Genomic DNA, 17,722 nt, shown 5'->3' with positions numbered 1-17,722 from the left:
TTAATTAAAATTCCTAAAAGATTCATCAACTCCTGCACATAAAATTATTGTTAGAAGCAGCAGTGCAAGCATGGTTATTACAAATACAGTCTCCTTTCATTGATCATGGAAAGCACTTAATAAATTATGCCTATATGCCTGAGTGGTCACCATGCTAATAAAGAAGTAGATAAGACATTTTTATGCTGCCTACTCAGAGTCGTGTTCTACATTTCAAAGATTCTTGTATAATTTCAAAAGTCTTAAGAAGGAGCTGTTCCTAACTCATTTTCTCTACCATGTTTGATCTATGTGTCTCTACTTAAATATGTTCTATGTTTTCTTCTAGAAAGTCTCTAAGTTTAATTAGCATTTTGGTGCTTTCTTATTACAGTCCAGTTTCATCATTAACAATGGACATTGGCCCTACATACTTCTTTCTGGTTCAACCCTTTCCTCTGCCATTTGACTTGTTCATTTGTGTACTTGGTCAATTGCTTTTATTGAGCAATCAGCATATGCAAAACAATAGTTTGTTGATGAAATGCTGTCTGTGGTGCATTTGGATCTATCAGTCTTGTGTATACCACATGCCTAGTACATGTTTACGAAGTATACAAGTGATGTAAGAGATGGATTATTTTATCTCTCCTCTCATAACTTCAGTGTTCATGTGTAACATGAAGGGTTGGCTTGTTTGTGGGTTTCCGTCCTGCCCAGTACCCCAGCCATTTAGACCCAACGAAAATCACACAGAGATCAATCTCTATAAGTTATAAAGCTGATTGGCCCATTAGGTCAGGCTACTTACTAGTTTTTATGACTTATCTTAACCCATTATTCTTATCTATATTAGCCATGTGGCTCAGTACCTTTTTCATTGGGGCAGATCACATTCTGCTGCTTCGGTGATCTGGGCAGGAGAGGGAGGAATCAACTTCCTCCTTCCCAGAATTCTCCTGTTCTCATTGCATCATTTCTACTTCCTGTCTGGTTTTCCCACCTATACTTCCTGCCTGGCCAATCAGCATTTATTTACAGCATGATTGACAGGATACAGACAGTTCTCCCACATCACTCATGTGTATTCAGATAACAATCAATCAATGAAAATAAATAATTTCAATCATCAACAGGTACAATGAAATGAAGGAAATGAAATGATAGGAGAAAAATCAATTAGGAGAGGCCAGCGAAAATCTCTGGGAGGCAAGATTGTGTGAACAATTAAAGAAGAGCATTTTCAATGCAAATATCCTCCAATAAGAATGAAGACTGGGGTAGCTCAGGGTAGCTTGAATGTAGCGAATTAAACTAAGGAGTGTGGGGGTTAGATTTGTATAACAATCAAATCAGGGTGATTAACATATCTACCCATTCTGATTTTGTATGGCGAGTACATTCAAACCATCCTTTTGCTCTATTTTAGGATACACAGTACATTTACTGTCAACTCTATCCACCCCTTAAGACAGTGATTCTTTCCTGACAACTTCTTCCACACTCTATATTTTGTGTTTTTAATGCTCTGATCATATTTTCAAGGGAAATGTCATTTCATCTTGCTCTCACCGTAGTCACCAAATCTTAGTTGCTTATAACAACAAAGATCTATTTATGTCTTGCCTGGTATGGTTAGACTTTTCTTGTGCTGCCAGTTCACAAATAATGACACAGAGACTTATTATTAATTATGAAAGCTTGGCCTTAATCTTCATTCTGTCACATACTGCCCATCCTGCTTCTTCTGTGTTCCTGGTGTTTCTTATGCACCAAGATTCATTTTCTCTTTCATTCTTTCTCTGCCTGGAAGTCCTGCCTATACCTCCTGCTATTAATGGATGTCTAGCTTTTTATTAAGCCAATCACAGTAATACACCATCACACAGTCTACAAATATCCCACAAAATTTCCCCTTTTTGTCCAAATAAAAAGGAAAGATTTTAACTCTAGCATAGTAAAACTACATACAATAAGAACAATTATCAAGTAAGAAATATATTCACAATGTCCAGTCCATCAATTCACTTGGCAATTCAGAAAAGATATTCCATTATCTATCACATCTTGGTGAGTCCAAAGTTTTGAATGTAATTTATTTGCATCCTAACTTGTATTAGCAATCCAAAACTATCTATTTATACCTCAAAATATTTTCTTAGATAAACAACTTAAGCTTTTATGCACCTATATATTTTATTCTTCTTTTGTAAGTTTTTTTTCTGAATTTGGTAACAAGGAAAACTGCAACTATCTAGTCTCCAATCCCCATCAGAGATCCATGGAAGGATATGGTATTTTCTAAGTAAGCAGGAAGTGCAGAGTAAGCAACTTTCAAAACTAAGAAATGACAAAGATATCTGGCTGCCTGGTCAGTCACCCAAGGTTCCTTTGCAATGTTGGAGCACCCATCTTTGGCCTACAGGCCTAGAATATCTGATAGACTTTTCTGTAAAGCAAGAACTTTGGAGGACTATCCTACCGTATCTTGGCCAAGTTTGACAGTTGCCTTTGTTTGTGTCCTGCTTTCCAGTTTGGACAGCATACTGGCAGCACTCATGGCAAGGGCAGTTTCTTGACCAAATAGTTAGCTTTGCCACATCAAAAGCAAACTCACGCTTAAATTTTAGACAAAGCAATTTTAATACAAGGTGCATCCCACATGCCCTTGCTTGCTGCAAACTGCTCTTCTTGACAAGTTATGAAGTAGTTCGAGGAGTTGTGGTTAAGGCTGTGTTACTGAATGGTGATGGTAAATACTACACAATTTTTTGTCATGTTGCAACCTTTGTTTCCAATTTAGTGACTGCTGCTATGGAATCACATAGCAACAATGAAAACATTATTAGGTTGGTTTTGTTTTTAAACTGTGATTTAGTAGCAACTGAAGTTCAAAACCCTTCAACTTTGAAACTGAAGAAAGTAAACCTCTCCATCCTCACAGTGCCAGTGGTGGACACTCCAATGCATTGACTGTCTAGTTATTTATTGGTCCATTTCTACTGATGGAGGACTTCAGATGGAGGAGGGAACTGTTTTTATTTGCCTGACTCAAGTGTCTGAGAAACAAATCTTGCTCTAGGGTGCAACAGAAAAACTTAACAGGGTATTGACATTTCCTTTTCTTTATAAAACATACTCAGCAAACCGCACCAGTTAATTACAGTTTGGTAAATGGTTAGGTTAACAATTATGACATCCGCAATGCTTTACAAAGCAACTAATTTAATAAAATCACTAATGTGAGGAAAAATATCTGTACCTCGGTACACCAAACCTACCCGAGAGACTGCTTTCTCAGGCCCTATGTGGAAATACAGGCCCCCACATTGGATGCCAATCTGCCATGTACTTCATGATCAGTTACAGTTCAATTTCATCTCTTCATTACTGGATCCAAACTGAATGAGCAGCCTGTGTCTAGGACATGCTGGCCTCATTACAGCAGAGAAGAAAAGATGGCAGAAGTCCTTGCTGGTTCTTGGCACACAGTCCATGTAGTCACCTCTCATGGCAGAGCCAAATCATAGAGCCAAGTCTGATGTCTACAGTGTGGAAACAAATTCTCCATTCAAGGAACACAAAAAGGGAATGAACCTGGTAGGGAAGGGAAGCAGTTTGCTTTGGGGAGAAAGAGAGAAGGGTACAGTGCTGGTTGACTCATGTCTCACCCTAGAATACTAAATAAGAAAAGCTCTAGAAGTAAACTTGGAGGCCCACTAATATGTCATTAGGCAGCACTATTCATATTGTTTTTAATTTTAATATTTTAAAAAATCAGTGTATTAAACAAGTCAGTCTGTGCTTTTATAATCTGTTTCTGGAAATGCTCTCATACACATATGGAGCATTGTGCTTTACCAATCTCTTAAGTGTCTCTCAAATCTACTCAACCTGATGGTGAAGGTTAACCATTGGATTTGCATTGGCGTTTCATTGCAAGCTATTTAGTACAGCTATGCTTCCAGTTCCTAAACCTGGCAAATATTTACTGCTTGTCTCTCTTAGAAAAATTTATAATCCAGAATCCCAGGGCTGTTGGGTCAATGTAAAAATGTAGTATGATTAATAAAATCCCAGAGACAGATATTGGGGTTCAATCTGAAGGTAAGAAAAGCAAAACAGCCAGCCATTGACTCTTACCACTGCCTCAGTCCGAAATGGTGATTCTGCTTCCAGGAATCCTCAGAATGAGACTGTGTCTGGGAGCTGTCTCCTCCCATCTTCTGTTTCTTTCTAGTTCTGGGATTAAAAGCATGCACTACTATAGTAAGGGGTTGCATGTTTGTTCCTGGCTGCTCAGACCTGAACTAATCCCGCACAGAAATTATATTATTTAAAACACTGTTTGGTCAATCACTTAAACATATTGCTAGTTAGCTCATTTATCTTTAGTTGACCCATTTTTATTATTTTATATTTTACCACAAAGTTGTGTCCTACTGGCAAGGTTCCATCTACCAGCTTGCATCTTCCCCCTCTTGCAGCTCCATGGTGTCTCACTGACTCCACCTGCTCTCTCTCTCTCTCTCTCTCTCTCTCTCTCTCTCCCTCCCTCCCTCCCTCCCTCCCTCCCTCCATCTATCTATCTATCTATCTATCTATCTATCTATCTATGATATATATATATATATATATATATATATATATATATATATATATATATATATATATATATCTTCCAACCTGGCTATGTTCTGTTAAGTCACTGGCCAAAAGCAGCTTCTTTATTCTTTAATCAATAAAAACAATACATATAAACAGAAGGACTTCCCACACCACACCACAACCACCTGATTTCTTTGGCAAACTAGTGTGGCTACTGGGATTAAAGGTGTGTGTCACTACTGCCTGGTTTGTAAGACTGACCAATGGGGCTGTTTTACTCTCTGATAATCACAGAAGTTTTATTTATTAAAATACAAATGAAATATTACTACGTAAAAGTGCACAAAGCAAAGAGTTTTAACTGATTGTCATTGTCCAAATGAAGATTGCCTTCTGTCCACCATGATTTGTCCATCGCACAGCAGTGGGAACTTAATGAATACGGATTCTCAGCAGTGCCAATTACACCAGCAGTTAAGCCTTTTAACCCTTAGCATACATCAGGAAATCTATTTCTTAATCTTTGTAATCAATCGAAGTAGAATAACACCACACTTATTGTTCAATAAACAAAGGCTCAAAAATGTGTCTAAGATTATATAACTGGTAACTTGTATCTTGGATTCATATCCTATCTTAATGTGTTCTAGAGAGTTTGAACCATAAAGCCAACAGACAAGAAGGTGATTGTCACTGAGAAAACAGTGTTCAAGAGAAGGAACTTGAGGGAAAGAAAGTCATGTGACAAAGCCCTGGAGTTGGCCCCACACAAAGGAAGAGAAAGGGAGCATTAGTCAAGAGGTTTTACCAGGATTCCAAGGGAAGCAATGGCAAGGAAGTGTAGGAAGGCATAGGACTAGCCAGTTCAAAAGGCTCCATAGTGTGGTCCTTAGCTGTAGGTATGTGTAGAATAGTCAAGAATGTGAGAAACTAATAAAAAGTTGGTTGGCATTTGGGCCCTGGATGAGTTGGTTCACTTTTGAAAAATTCACTCATAGATAAATTGTTTGCTATACCTAGAAACTGACTATCTCTGGGAGGATTAGAAATACTCTGGGTAGCTAAACTTCAGAAAAAATAAAATGAGAAATGGACAAGCCAGGCAGCCCAACTCCAGGGTAGTTCTGCTCTTTGCAGTCTCAGTGGGTATGAGGCTGTCTGGGACAGCTGAACGAAAAACTAGCATTTGTCATAGCTACCAGGAAATCAAATCCAGCATTCATAGGAAGATACAGAAGGTTTATTCTAGTTTTCACAGACGGTTAGCCAATTGTGCTAAGAACTTTCTAGATAATCCAACCATTCCTGGGGCATAAAAGCCTAGTTTATATACCTAAGTTTACATGTAATTACACCTATATCTTGACTCAATTTTGTTCAAATAAATGGTCTAGTATAGGAAAATTACCCTAAGTCCCCAAATACTGACTTTCAAACTAATCGTTAAAGGTTTATATGTTTAGACTCAGAAGGTTTTTATGTTTAGACCCAGACAGATTCAAGGTTGATTACTACCACCTGCCATTTTCTGTTTAAATATGAGCAAGTCTTATCCTCTCTGGGTTTCACTAGATGAAAATAACTCAGTCCTCAGAAGATTTTGAGAGGATTAAATACAAAGTCACAGAGAAAGCATCTGACTCTTAATTAATCAACCAATGTTGATGCCTTTCTCTAATTTGAAGGGTTGAAATGGGCAGAAGGAAGACTGGGAGCTCAGTTGTGGGGCTTATGGGTTGAGTTAGAAGCCAATGATGACAACCACCAGATAACATGATCTTTAAGACTGAAAGACCATGAACTGATCCACCTGATGTTTGAAAGTATAAGTTCAGAAAGCACAAAACCTAATGGTCCACAGAGGAGGCAGAGAGCAGAATACTGAGAAGTAAGTGGAGAATTACTGGGAGCATTTGAGTTAGCCTTCCAGGAATCCAGCACAAGAGCCAGGGATTCCACAAGAATAGGTTCTGACATTGGGATCACAGTATCAGGAATCCAAAAAGAATATAGGAAACTAGGCCACAGGGGGAAAACATCTTGTCTTAGGTATGCTTGTCAAGGGCATAATGGAATGCTGAATTTGCGGAACCATTCGTTCAGTCTTGCAACTGGTCAACCATTCATCTTCCTGTTTATTCATCCTGTACAAGTGTTAAGTAGTGGGATCAGAAAAAAAAACAATGAAATCAAAAGACTTATCTCCAGGAAGCTTAAAGTTAGTCACAGGAGAAAGAGTCATAAATAAATAATTATAGCCCAATGAGACATGAACACAAGCCATTGGGAGAGAAGAGTCTATGAATCTGGGGAACCCAAAAACCAACTAAGAGGAAATGATGTTGGTATCTATGTCTTGAAGGATGAACAAAAATTTCCCAAAAGGTCAAAATAAAAACACTATCCCAAGCTGAGTACTATTGTTTGGGTAAATATCTCCCAAAGTCTTAGTCACTACTGGGAGGTGGTAGAACATTTGAGAAGTAGGGCCCAATGGGAGGAAGTTAGGTTAGCTGACCATTGCCCTTGGAGATAGTGGGCTGCTGATCTCTTCATCTCTCACATCCTGGTCATGAGGTGATGAATTCTGGCAAGTACCTGGCCCTTCACTCCTGACACATGTTCACAGTGGCCCCAAATGGTGGCTAATCAATCACAGACTTTTGAAACTATAACCTAAAGAAAAAAACTGTTCCTCTACCAAGCTTGATTATCTCAAGTAGTTTGCTCTAGCTAAAGAAAACTGACTAAAACACAAAGGGAACTTGCCAATACAGAAACAGTCATAAAAGAAATCCAAGTACAAAGAAGTTCAGACGCCCTAGAGCAGAGAGTTCTAAGGATACACGGGAAATGTGAAAGGTCACTCTCTCCATTTTGCTTTTGAAGACACCTAGGCTGGGAGTTGAATGACATGCTGTCTGCAGTTTTTTACCTCCAAATCCCATACCATTTCTATTTGAGTACACTTGCTTTAATGATTAGTTTGAAAGTCAGTATTTGGGGACTTAGGTAATTTTCCTATACTAAGCAATTTATTTGAACAAAATTGAGTCAAGATATAGGTGTAATTACATGTAAACTTAGGTATATAAAGTAAGCTTTTATGTCCCAGGAACGGTTGGATTATCTAGTAAATTCTTAGCACAATTGGCTAACCGCCTGTGAAAACTAGAATAATGCCTTACAGTAACACTAAAATGAATTTTAGACAGGCTAAAGAATTCAGTGCTGAAATATAGGAAATGTTTAAGGCGCTGGAAAGAAAATCTAATCAAATGAAAGGGACTTTCCTAAGCATGACACCAAGGAGAGTATAAATAAAGATTTGTTATATCTTACTACATAATATAAAAGAGTCAATATCTGCTTATAGCCAGCAAGAGAAAGCAGCACCAAACTTGCTATTTCACAGTGAAAATCTAAAATCTTCCCTCTGAATTGCTGCAACCACCTCTCTAGTGTCTGCTTCTCCATTACCCCTTCAGTTCATCTTCCACCAGAAATCAGGGTTGACCTGACTCTGATGACACCTAATGACCTCTTCCTACATTACAACATATGCATTACCCTCAGAACTCCCATAGTCGGTATCAGACATAACGCACATGTTCTTCTACTTAAATGCTGCCACCATCATGCCACCTCCTCAGGAACATTCCTGGATATCAAAAAAATTCAGGCCCAGGTATCACCTAACATTCTATCACCTGAATGAGTCAATTTTTAGAACCTTCGATACAAACTTTCTTGCTTGTTTGTTTTTGTAAATGTGAGACTCGAATGTAAGTATGGTTTATGTCTTCATCACAGCCTACAGTTAAGCCTAGAGACCATCAATGAATGTTTATAGAAAGGGAGGTAATTTCTGTTACTTAATTTTTGTTTTAAAGGTGAAAATGAATCTTGCTGTTGGAAAGAAATGCTGCTCACTAGGAGAGAATATCCATGCGAGATGAGAATGCTCAGTGGCCTTATGCACAAGCTTCTGTGTAGTATCTGGTGTATGGCACCTTCTCTGTGTGCCATAAAAACGACACACACATGATTTAAAATAGTCCTTTAGACGAATAACAACACTAAATCTAAAAACCACCTTTACATGACTGGTTGCAAGACTCTCTATGTATTTAAATTTGAGAGCATATCTTGGGCTAGGTTCTCAAGAAAAACAAAAGAATGGATCAACATTTGCTTACAGGATTTTACTGAGGCATTCTCGGGATACACAACCTAGAGAGGCAAAGAAGTGAGACTGAGCAGGAAGTGGAGTTGAACCAAGGTAATTCACAGCCATATTTCACCCCATTCCATGTGGCTTTGTCCCACTTTGAAGCAAGGTATGTGGACCTTCAGGCCTCTGTAGGGAATGACTTCAGAAGCAGCTTGTCCTCAGGAGGGCTGTGACTTTGAAAGGGAATGCTGCCCGTGACTCTGGGCACTTCATAGGGAGAGTATTTCACCTCTTCAGTCCCCAGTGCTCCTAGCACCTGACTATTGACAAGGCTAATACTGCATGAGCCTCACCTGGGGATGTGTTTGAAATACAGATTATTAAGCTTCATCCTGGTCTGTTCTGAGAGTATGCACTTGCACATATCTGTATTTTCAAGACCCTCCCTGCCAATGTGCTGAAGCACACACAGGATTCAAAGCCAACAGACTAGGGGCTTGAAAGAGGGCTTTGAGTACCACAGAGGATGTTGGGGCTTGCTGATTCTGTGTATGATAACGCTTGAAAACCGATGTGTCTTTCTTTAATAGATCCATACATGAATCTCTTGCATTCTTAGGGCAAAATTGTTATGGAAATTAAAATGTTGGGGGAGAAGAGATAGATTGTTAGTTTTTTTTTTTTCACTAAGGCTCAATTGCTATCAAATACGAAAAGAAAATAAGTAAGGGGCTCAAAAGAAGAGTCAGGAAAGTTTGTATAAGAATGGGTGTGTATCCAGGCATTGAGGAGAAAACATGGCCCTGCTCAGCACCATCATGAACTGAGCAGAACAAGTAGATACAGACACAGGCTACTGTGGCCACCCGAGGAGAGAACACAGGCCTGGCCATGGCACTGGGCAGTTGGGTGAGCAAATGTATGAGAGAGAAAGAGAGAGAGAGAGAGAGAGAGAGAGAGAGAGAGAGAGAGAGAGAGAGGAGAAGAGAATCTCCTGTGAACAGAAGTGTATCTGAAGTGGTGAAAGCGGTGAGGAGTGAGCTGAAGTCTTGATTACTACTAGGGGCATGGTGATGTCTGTGCCTGGGCTACTGCCGGGGCCCATGTCTGAGTTCATGATCCTGCTGCAGCATCTGTCTGTGTGGATGTACATGCTTCCTGATACCACCAAAGATGGAGAGGATACGGCTGTACAAATCACCTCACTGGCTGCAACACTAGGAAGAGCTTGCCCTGCCCATTAGAAGTTGCAGCAGTCAGGAAAGCAGCTGACCCTGTTTGCGGAGACTTGGGCGAGCTGGTCATGAGGGTGTGAGAATGGGAGAGTGGTCCTGTCCCCCCCCCATCTGCCCCGTGATGGTGTGCGTGAAGGAAAGATGTCCTTCCCCTTTGTGCCTTGACACCTATGGTAGGGGGGCCTGACCCAGCCCCTCACCAGTTGCATCACTTGGGAGAACATTACCTGTGTCTCACCTGGGCAGCACAGTGGAGCTGAGCCCTGACAGAGGCATGGGTGAGTCAGTCCAGAGGGTTTGAGACTGAGATAGTTGGTACCACTCCCTCCTCTACTGTGTGGTAATGAGGGTGAGGGAAATGCCCTAACCCCTTGCTCCTGCTACCTGTGGCAGGAGAGGAAGCTAGTCCTCCCCTTTATCAGCTGTAGCACTCCGGAAAGCAGGCCCTGCACCTCATCTGGGCAACACAGTAGAGCTGACCCTGTTGGCAGGGGTAGGAGTTCAGGTGTGCCCGTCCTGAGAATGTGAGCATGGGAGATCTGGCCCTGCCCTTCATCTGCTCTATGGTGGCAGGAGCAAAGGAGAGATGCCCCTACCCTTGCTACCTGTAGTGGGTGGGAAAGCAGTCCCTGAGGCCGTAAGAGCAGACAAGCTGTCTGTACCCCTTATCAGCTGCAGCACTCAGGAGAGCAGGCCCTGTACCTTGCCTGGGCAGCACAGTAGATCTGTTGGTTGGGGAGCTGTTGAGCTGGCCAAAGGGTATAAGGGTAGGAGAATTGGCCCCGCTACTTTCTGTCATGCAGCAGCATGGGCGAGGACAGATGTCCCCTCTTGCCCTTCACCCCAAACCACCTGCAGTAGATGAAGGTGTTGACCCTCCTCTTTAACAACTGCAGAACTAAGGAAAGCAGGAGAACCAGCCCTACTCTTCGTCATCCACCCCACTGATGATCTGTTGGAGCATGTGAAGGGGCCAGTCCTGCAGAGTCAAAGCTGCAGGATCTCTATGACACAGGGCAACAATAGGATATCCAAGAGGAACCACAAAAAAGGCCCAGTATTGATGGTGTAGCAGAAACCAAAGGCCTTGAACCAGACCAATCACTCTTTGCAATTAACACAAGTAAAGATATGTAGACAAAGGGATATATTGTGTGACTCACTGTGTTACACTACAGCTTCCATGATGAGACTTTTTTTCCTTTCTTTCATCCTTCCTTCCTTCCTTCCTTTCCTTTTCTTTCCTTTCCCTTTCTTTCTTTCCTTCTTCCTTATTTTTTCTCAAATTTTATTTTATTTTATTTGTGGAGGAGATTGCAAGGGCAGAGGGTGGATATGAAGGGATGGGGAGATGAAGGGGATTGAGATGCATGATGTAAAAGACACAAAGAATAAATAAAAAGAAAGTTTTTTGTTTGTTTGTTTGTTTGTTTTTAGAAAAAAAGAATGTGTGTGTAGTTCCAGAGAACTTGAATTCCAGGGGAATTCAAGATAGCTTTGCTCCGCTGAAGGGGGGATGAAAAGTAACCTTCGTTTATAAATCATATTCACTAATTAGGTATTCATAATTTAAGGATTATATAGCATTTTTATTAAAGCAACTAAAGTGTACTGTATCAAAGTCTTTCCTCTATTTGTAAATCCTAAGATATTTAATCATCATTATTACCATTTTACAAATTGGAGACATTTTAGTCGTAGAATAGTTTCTCCCATTTGTGCAGCACTTCATGGCTTTCGCAGTGTTATTGCTAAAAATGCCAAGTACAGAAATAATTGCTTAGATTGCTACAGCTTATATAAAAACAAAGGAGTGGAAGATGTTGGCATACTATTGCATCATTATCTGAAGACATAACACATCCCTCAAAGAACAATCCAGAGAGATTAATCTTAATGGAAAGGCGGGGATTATAAGTGAAGAATAAGGGGGCAAGAAATGTTTTCACTATATATGATTTCATACATTTTTAAAGTTTGAATTATGTGAATGCATGAAGTAATTCTTAAAAAACATCAGAAAAAAAAAACCCAGAGTGTTTTAATGTGTCCTCACGAAACATGTAAAATTAGTGTCACTTATTTTGCAAAGAGTTGTCCACTTAGGGTGTGCAAAAGACTTTAAATTTGGGGCTGTTTTTTCCTGGGATAGCACTTTTTTTTCTCAACCATTTGTTGCCAATTTACCGGACTCTGATGCTTTGGGGCGCATTGTCATATGCTGAAAGTTACTCACACTGTTCCGAAGGGAGCCCGAGCCCCTGAAGGGAACCTGGGCCCCTGCTATTACCTGCTGCACCGTTTCTCTCTTCCCATGGAAGCAGGGGCCTTTGCTCAGAGGAAGCCAGGCAGTATGTGGTTCGTAAACAAAGAACAGTTTTCAGAACCTATCTTTTATGACCTGTGGCGGAGTTCACTAAAGCAAGACACTTCACACTAGCTTACGAAACTGGGAACTGCCTTGGGATTGAAGAGTTCTTCGAATAGGCGTAAAAATGATGTAGCCTGGAAATCTAGTTTTCTCATTGGAGGCTTGGTGTTAAATGTGTCTCTTGTGGACTTACTTTCCCAGCAGGGCTAGTGAGAGAAGATTATCCTTGACTCATTTTCTATTTCAAGAAAACAGACTCATCAGGAATTAGATATTGGGCATTTGTAGGAAATGTGTCAGGTACAAAGGGAGGAAAGAAGGAAGCCGAGGGTTTTGACTGTCAGACAAGGTAGTTTATGTCATCTTTGAACTGAATCAAAGTTAGCCACACCTTGGGAAACTCACAAGGATCAGTTTACTCACCTGTAAATGGGAATGGCTCCAGGCTAAGATCACTAGGCAGATTACTATGGTGAGGAAATTGGCAGTGCCTTCAGGGAAGCATATTGAGAAGAGGCTCTACCTCAGGAGTCATGGTGTAGTGGACTGAGATCCTGGAGGAAGGTTACTCTCCATCCCTTTTGTTGGGCACAAGGTTCACACCTTACATAATGACCTTTAGCCCTAACAACATGTGCTCAAAGATAGCTCCCCTCTCCTATGCTCTACTGGTGGGTGTCTCCTCAAAAATGCCTGGCTGGCAGCCTTTGCTTCCTCCTCTTACTGGAGAACACCTGGGTCATTCAACTCTTCTGCTCAAAGGTGGGAATTCTTGCCCACAGGGAAATGCTCTGAAGTCCTGCCACAATATCAATGAAGAACTTGGGGAAGGGGCATGGAAGTGTGATTGCCTTGGACAAGAGGCTGTTGTGCTAGGGAAATCTGTAAAGCAGGAGGACAGGGTTTTGGAGAAACACCAGGAAGCTTAGGAAAGAATGGTGGGTGCTCAGGATTAATGATGGGAGAAGGCTGTATGGACTGAAATAAGAAGTCACGGTTTTAAAAGCCCAGCACTCATGAAAATGCTTATTGTGCAGGGAAATTCTTATCCCAGGGAAGGGAGAACTCCTTCTACTCCCATTTTATCGATGGAACAACTGAGATCTGGAGAGAGGGTGAGGTGCCCACCGTTGCCTAGCTGAGTGCAGCTGAGGTCTTAAGGCATGCTCTCTCTACTTCTGGCCCCGCACCCTGTGCTTCACCCCATGCCTGAGTCTGACTAGGTAACCAGAGTGGTCATGAAGACCAAACACAAGTCAGGAGAGAATGCAGTTCTCAGTGTTGGAGGTTTGGAAAGTGGAAGTCTGATTACAGAGGACAGAAGAGGAGGAGCTAGGGAGAGGATGCAAATGAAGGTCACCACTGTAAACACCACGAATATTGTAAATGAAAGAGAGATAGATGGTGAATAGCCAAGAGGAGTGTTGTCAGGGAGGCCTTGCTTAAAAAGTAAAGTTTTAGTACAGTCAAACTTTAAGTCAAGGGGTGCAAACCTATTGAGAGAAAGTCAATGCCTTGAAAGGGAGGTTGATGGACAGATGAGAGGGAGCCAGGTCCAGGAGAGGGCTGCCTGCGGGCAAGGCTTAACAAGGTTGAAGAAGGAAAGGAGAGGGTGCTCTCAGAGCTGATGGAGTCCAAGGTCTTGGTATTGGCATTCCTCCATCCCTTAGCTCACTGTTTACTTACCTCAGATGGGAATGAGCTCATTTTACAGGTGAAGAAATTTGGAAGCAGAAAAGGGGGAGAGCTGGCTCAAATCTCAAAGCCAGGAAGGTAGGAAGAAATCAGGCTAGTATCTACTGATCCCAATGCCTGTCCCCTCTGGGCCCTTGGGACTTGCTGCCCACCTACTGTGGGTATTGGAGGGAAGGTAAAGGAGAGAGTGATGATGACACCCCACTGCCAAGACTTGCAAGGTGAAAGGGAGTGGGAAGCCAGGGAGTTCATCATTGGTTGAGAGGCAGAACATGAAGAAGCACAGAAGCAGGTAGGAATAAGGGATTCAGAAGAAGGGAAGGAGAAAATCTGCCTACTAGATGGGCTAGCTGGGCCCAGTCAGCCCAAAATCTTACCACAGAAGGACTCAGTGCCCCAACCAGAGAAGTGAAGAGAGGGTACGTAGAGGGAGGGGTCAGGACACTGCCTTTCTGGGGAGTTAGGAAGTCAAGTGTTTCTCTTCTTCCTCTATGATCAGTGATTCTACCCATGAATTTGTAAAATGTGAGTTGGAACTGCATAAGCCTGTGTAAGATATTTGTGAGTAGTTTGGCTGTATGTGAACGTGTGTTCATGTGCATGTATCAGGGTATGTTTCTGTTTAAGTATGTTGACCGTGTGTGTGTGTGTGTGTGTGTGTGGCTTTCTGGACATGGAAGATATGTGTGAATGTATGAGTGAATACATGTGTATAAATGTGTGTCTATACATCTGTGTGTATACACATGTGCTTCCTAGAACACACAGCTGCAATGAAAGCACATTCCATTGACATACATCATTGTCATGAACAGCCTGGTTACCAAAGATAGACAGCCGTGCAGAGGTTCCTCAAGTCTGGCTGTCCATGATGTGGCTCCAGATCTCTGAACACAAGGGCAGTTCTGTGCAGCTTCAAGATGTAGCTTCTTGGGATTGACAGGTAAGAGAGAAAAAAGCACAATGAGAATTCGATAATAAACTCTGAATCAGACAAGGATATACATGACAAGGAAGAGCTTAGAGGAGGTAAGAGACATTATTGTGCTTTACTTACTGAGGGTGACACACTGGCCCTTTAAAGAGGAAATACAGAATTGGCATTTTATTAAAAAAAAATGGTTGAATGAATGAATAATAAACGGGTACAGAGAAAACCCTCTCCAGACTAGAAACAGCATCATTTCTGAGAGCCTTTTAGAGATTCATCCATGGCTTTTTAAAATGTGAAGAAAACTTTGTCCTGGCTTCTCAGGTACCAAGCTGGGATTAAATTTGAACAGCCATATAGCAAGCAGAGTGGACAAGAACAAGGTTTTTGATTCCTGAAGGCTTGGTAGAAATCCCAGATGTCTGCGATCTCACATTATGTGAGTTCTGCCTCTGCTTCCTCACCTGTAAAATAGGCTGACAGAATGACAGTGTTTCAGAGGGCAGTGCTGAATACAGGCTGAGAATGTTATCTTGCTAAATGCAGCAGGGAGTTGCTGTTGTGATTTCATGATAGAAACAGTTGGTTGTCAAGACGATGGGGCATAATGGAGCAGGAGTCAAGGACCAGGAGTATTGAACGACAGCACCAGGTCACAATCTAGACCACAGTCAGACAGTGAAGTATTATTTCATTTATTTTCCCCCTTCTCTCTATTCTTCCTGTCACCCTGCTTTAAGAAAAGGAAGACTGAAGACAGAGAGACAAAACTCTGAGGTTACCCTGACCAATCCTCTCTCATTATGGGAAGACTATCCTCACACTCAGACCCAACTGAAATCATTCCTCTCCATTCTCTCAAGGAGAACACCCTGGTGAACGAAAACTTAAGAAAGGTCCCTTCTCACACAGGAGCTTCTTTGTTTACTTCCTCTTGTGCTGACAAATGCAAAGATAAACTGTGAAGACAGAAAGAAGGCCAAACCATTTGTCACAGCAATCTTCTTCTCCTGGCCTTCATAATGAATCACAGTGGTTTGAGCTAATCCATCACTCCCACAGCCAGTCTTGGGATGCCTTTCTTTTAAAGATCCCCAAGCAGTACCTTCGGCCTTCCCCAGACTGTACAAGAGCATATGTACAGAGTGCTCCCTAGGGGGAAGAAAATCTCATTTCCTGAGGTGTGTCAGGTGCTCTGCAGATTGCCAGATGCACAGTCTTGTCTCTTTCAGTGCCCTTGAGTGGGAGATGTGGCCGGCTTCTTTTACAGTTTGTTTGACTGGGACGCAGTAAGATGAAGTCTGTAGCCTGAGGTGACATAGCTCATAAGGAAAAGAGACATGGTGTCATCTTAAGTTTGTGTCTCCAGCACTTCAACATGAATCTCCCATATCCTAATCAATATGATAAGCGTGGTTTCAATAGATTCAATCCTTGACCTTACCAGATGTTGACAAGCTTAGTTTTAAGGGCATAAGATGTGCTGGTGTTCTCTGAATACTCAAAGCCTAATTCGTGTCTTTGACTTTGTCCTGATGGAGAGTAATACAAAGAGTGCCCTTGTCACGTGGTTATTTAAAACACAAACTTTGTAGGTTGACAGAGATTTCCAGGCTCTCATGAGTCCCAGGGCTAAAGAGTCTCACTTGTCCCTGAAGAGGAGGTGTCTTATTTAGGGTTTCTATTGCTGTGAAGAGACACCATAACTATGACAACTCTTATAAAATGAAAGTTTTAATTGGTGTGGCTCACTTACAGTTCAGAGGTTCAGTCCATTATCATCATGGTGGGGAGAATGATGGCATGCAGTCAGATGTGGGGGTGGAGTAGCTAAGAGTCCTACATTTGAAGGCAACAAGAAGTTGACTGAGACACTGGGTTGATGTGGGATCATGGTCTATACAGTCTGTCAATTATATTTTAAATAAACACTGATTGACCAGTAGCTAGGCAGGAAGTATAGGCGGGACAACCAGACAGGAAGTAGAGGTGGGTCAATGAGAGCAGGAGAATTCTGGAAAGAGGATGCACTCAGTCCTGGCTCAGCCACAGAAGAAGCAAGATGTGACTGTCTCACTGAGAAAGATACTGAGCCTTGTGGCTAACATAGACAAGAATGAAGGGCTAATATATGTTATAAGAGTTAATACGAAGCCTGAGCTAATGGGCCAATCAGTTTATAGTTAATTTAGACCTCTGTGTGATTTCTTTGGGATTTAACGATAGTGGGAACTGGGCAAGACAGAAAACCTCAGACAACACTGGGTAGGATCCTGAGCATAAGAAACTTCAAAGCCCACCCCAACAGTGACACACTTCCTCTAACAAGGCCATACTCACTCCAACAAAGCCACAACTCCTGCCACTCCCTATGAGATTAAGGGGGGAAAATTATGTTCAAACTGCCATAGGAGGTAATAAAAGAATAATCTCTGCCATTTGAAAATTTAGCGACACTACAAATGATAATCTACGGTGCTGTCTCTGCTGTTGGGGACAAGATATTGAGCAGTAGCACAGAAACTAATGAATGTTTTAAAAACTGATGATAGTGATTATATTTAGACTGTTTCTAACTTATTCTCAACAGTATAGTGACCAAAGTGATCTGAAGAGCTTTTTAGTATATTCATAGTCAATGTATTAAATGTTTACCTTTTATCTATTACCAGTTTTCATGGCTACTCAATCCAAAGGAACTTGGAAGAATTGTCATATGCACTCAGTTA

This window comes from Myodes glareolus, chromosome 4 (genome assembly GCF_982192425.1).
Source record: "Myodes glareolus chromosome 4, mMyoGla1.1, whole genome shotgun sequence".
Taxonomy (NCBI): Eukaryota; Metazoa; Chordata; class Mammalia; order Rodentia; family Cricetidae; genus Myodes; species Myodes glareolus.
This window is presented reverse-complemented; position numbering follows the sequence as displayed.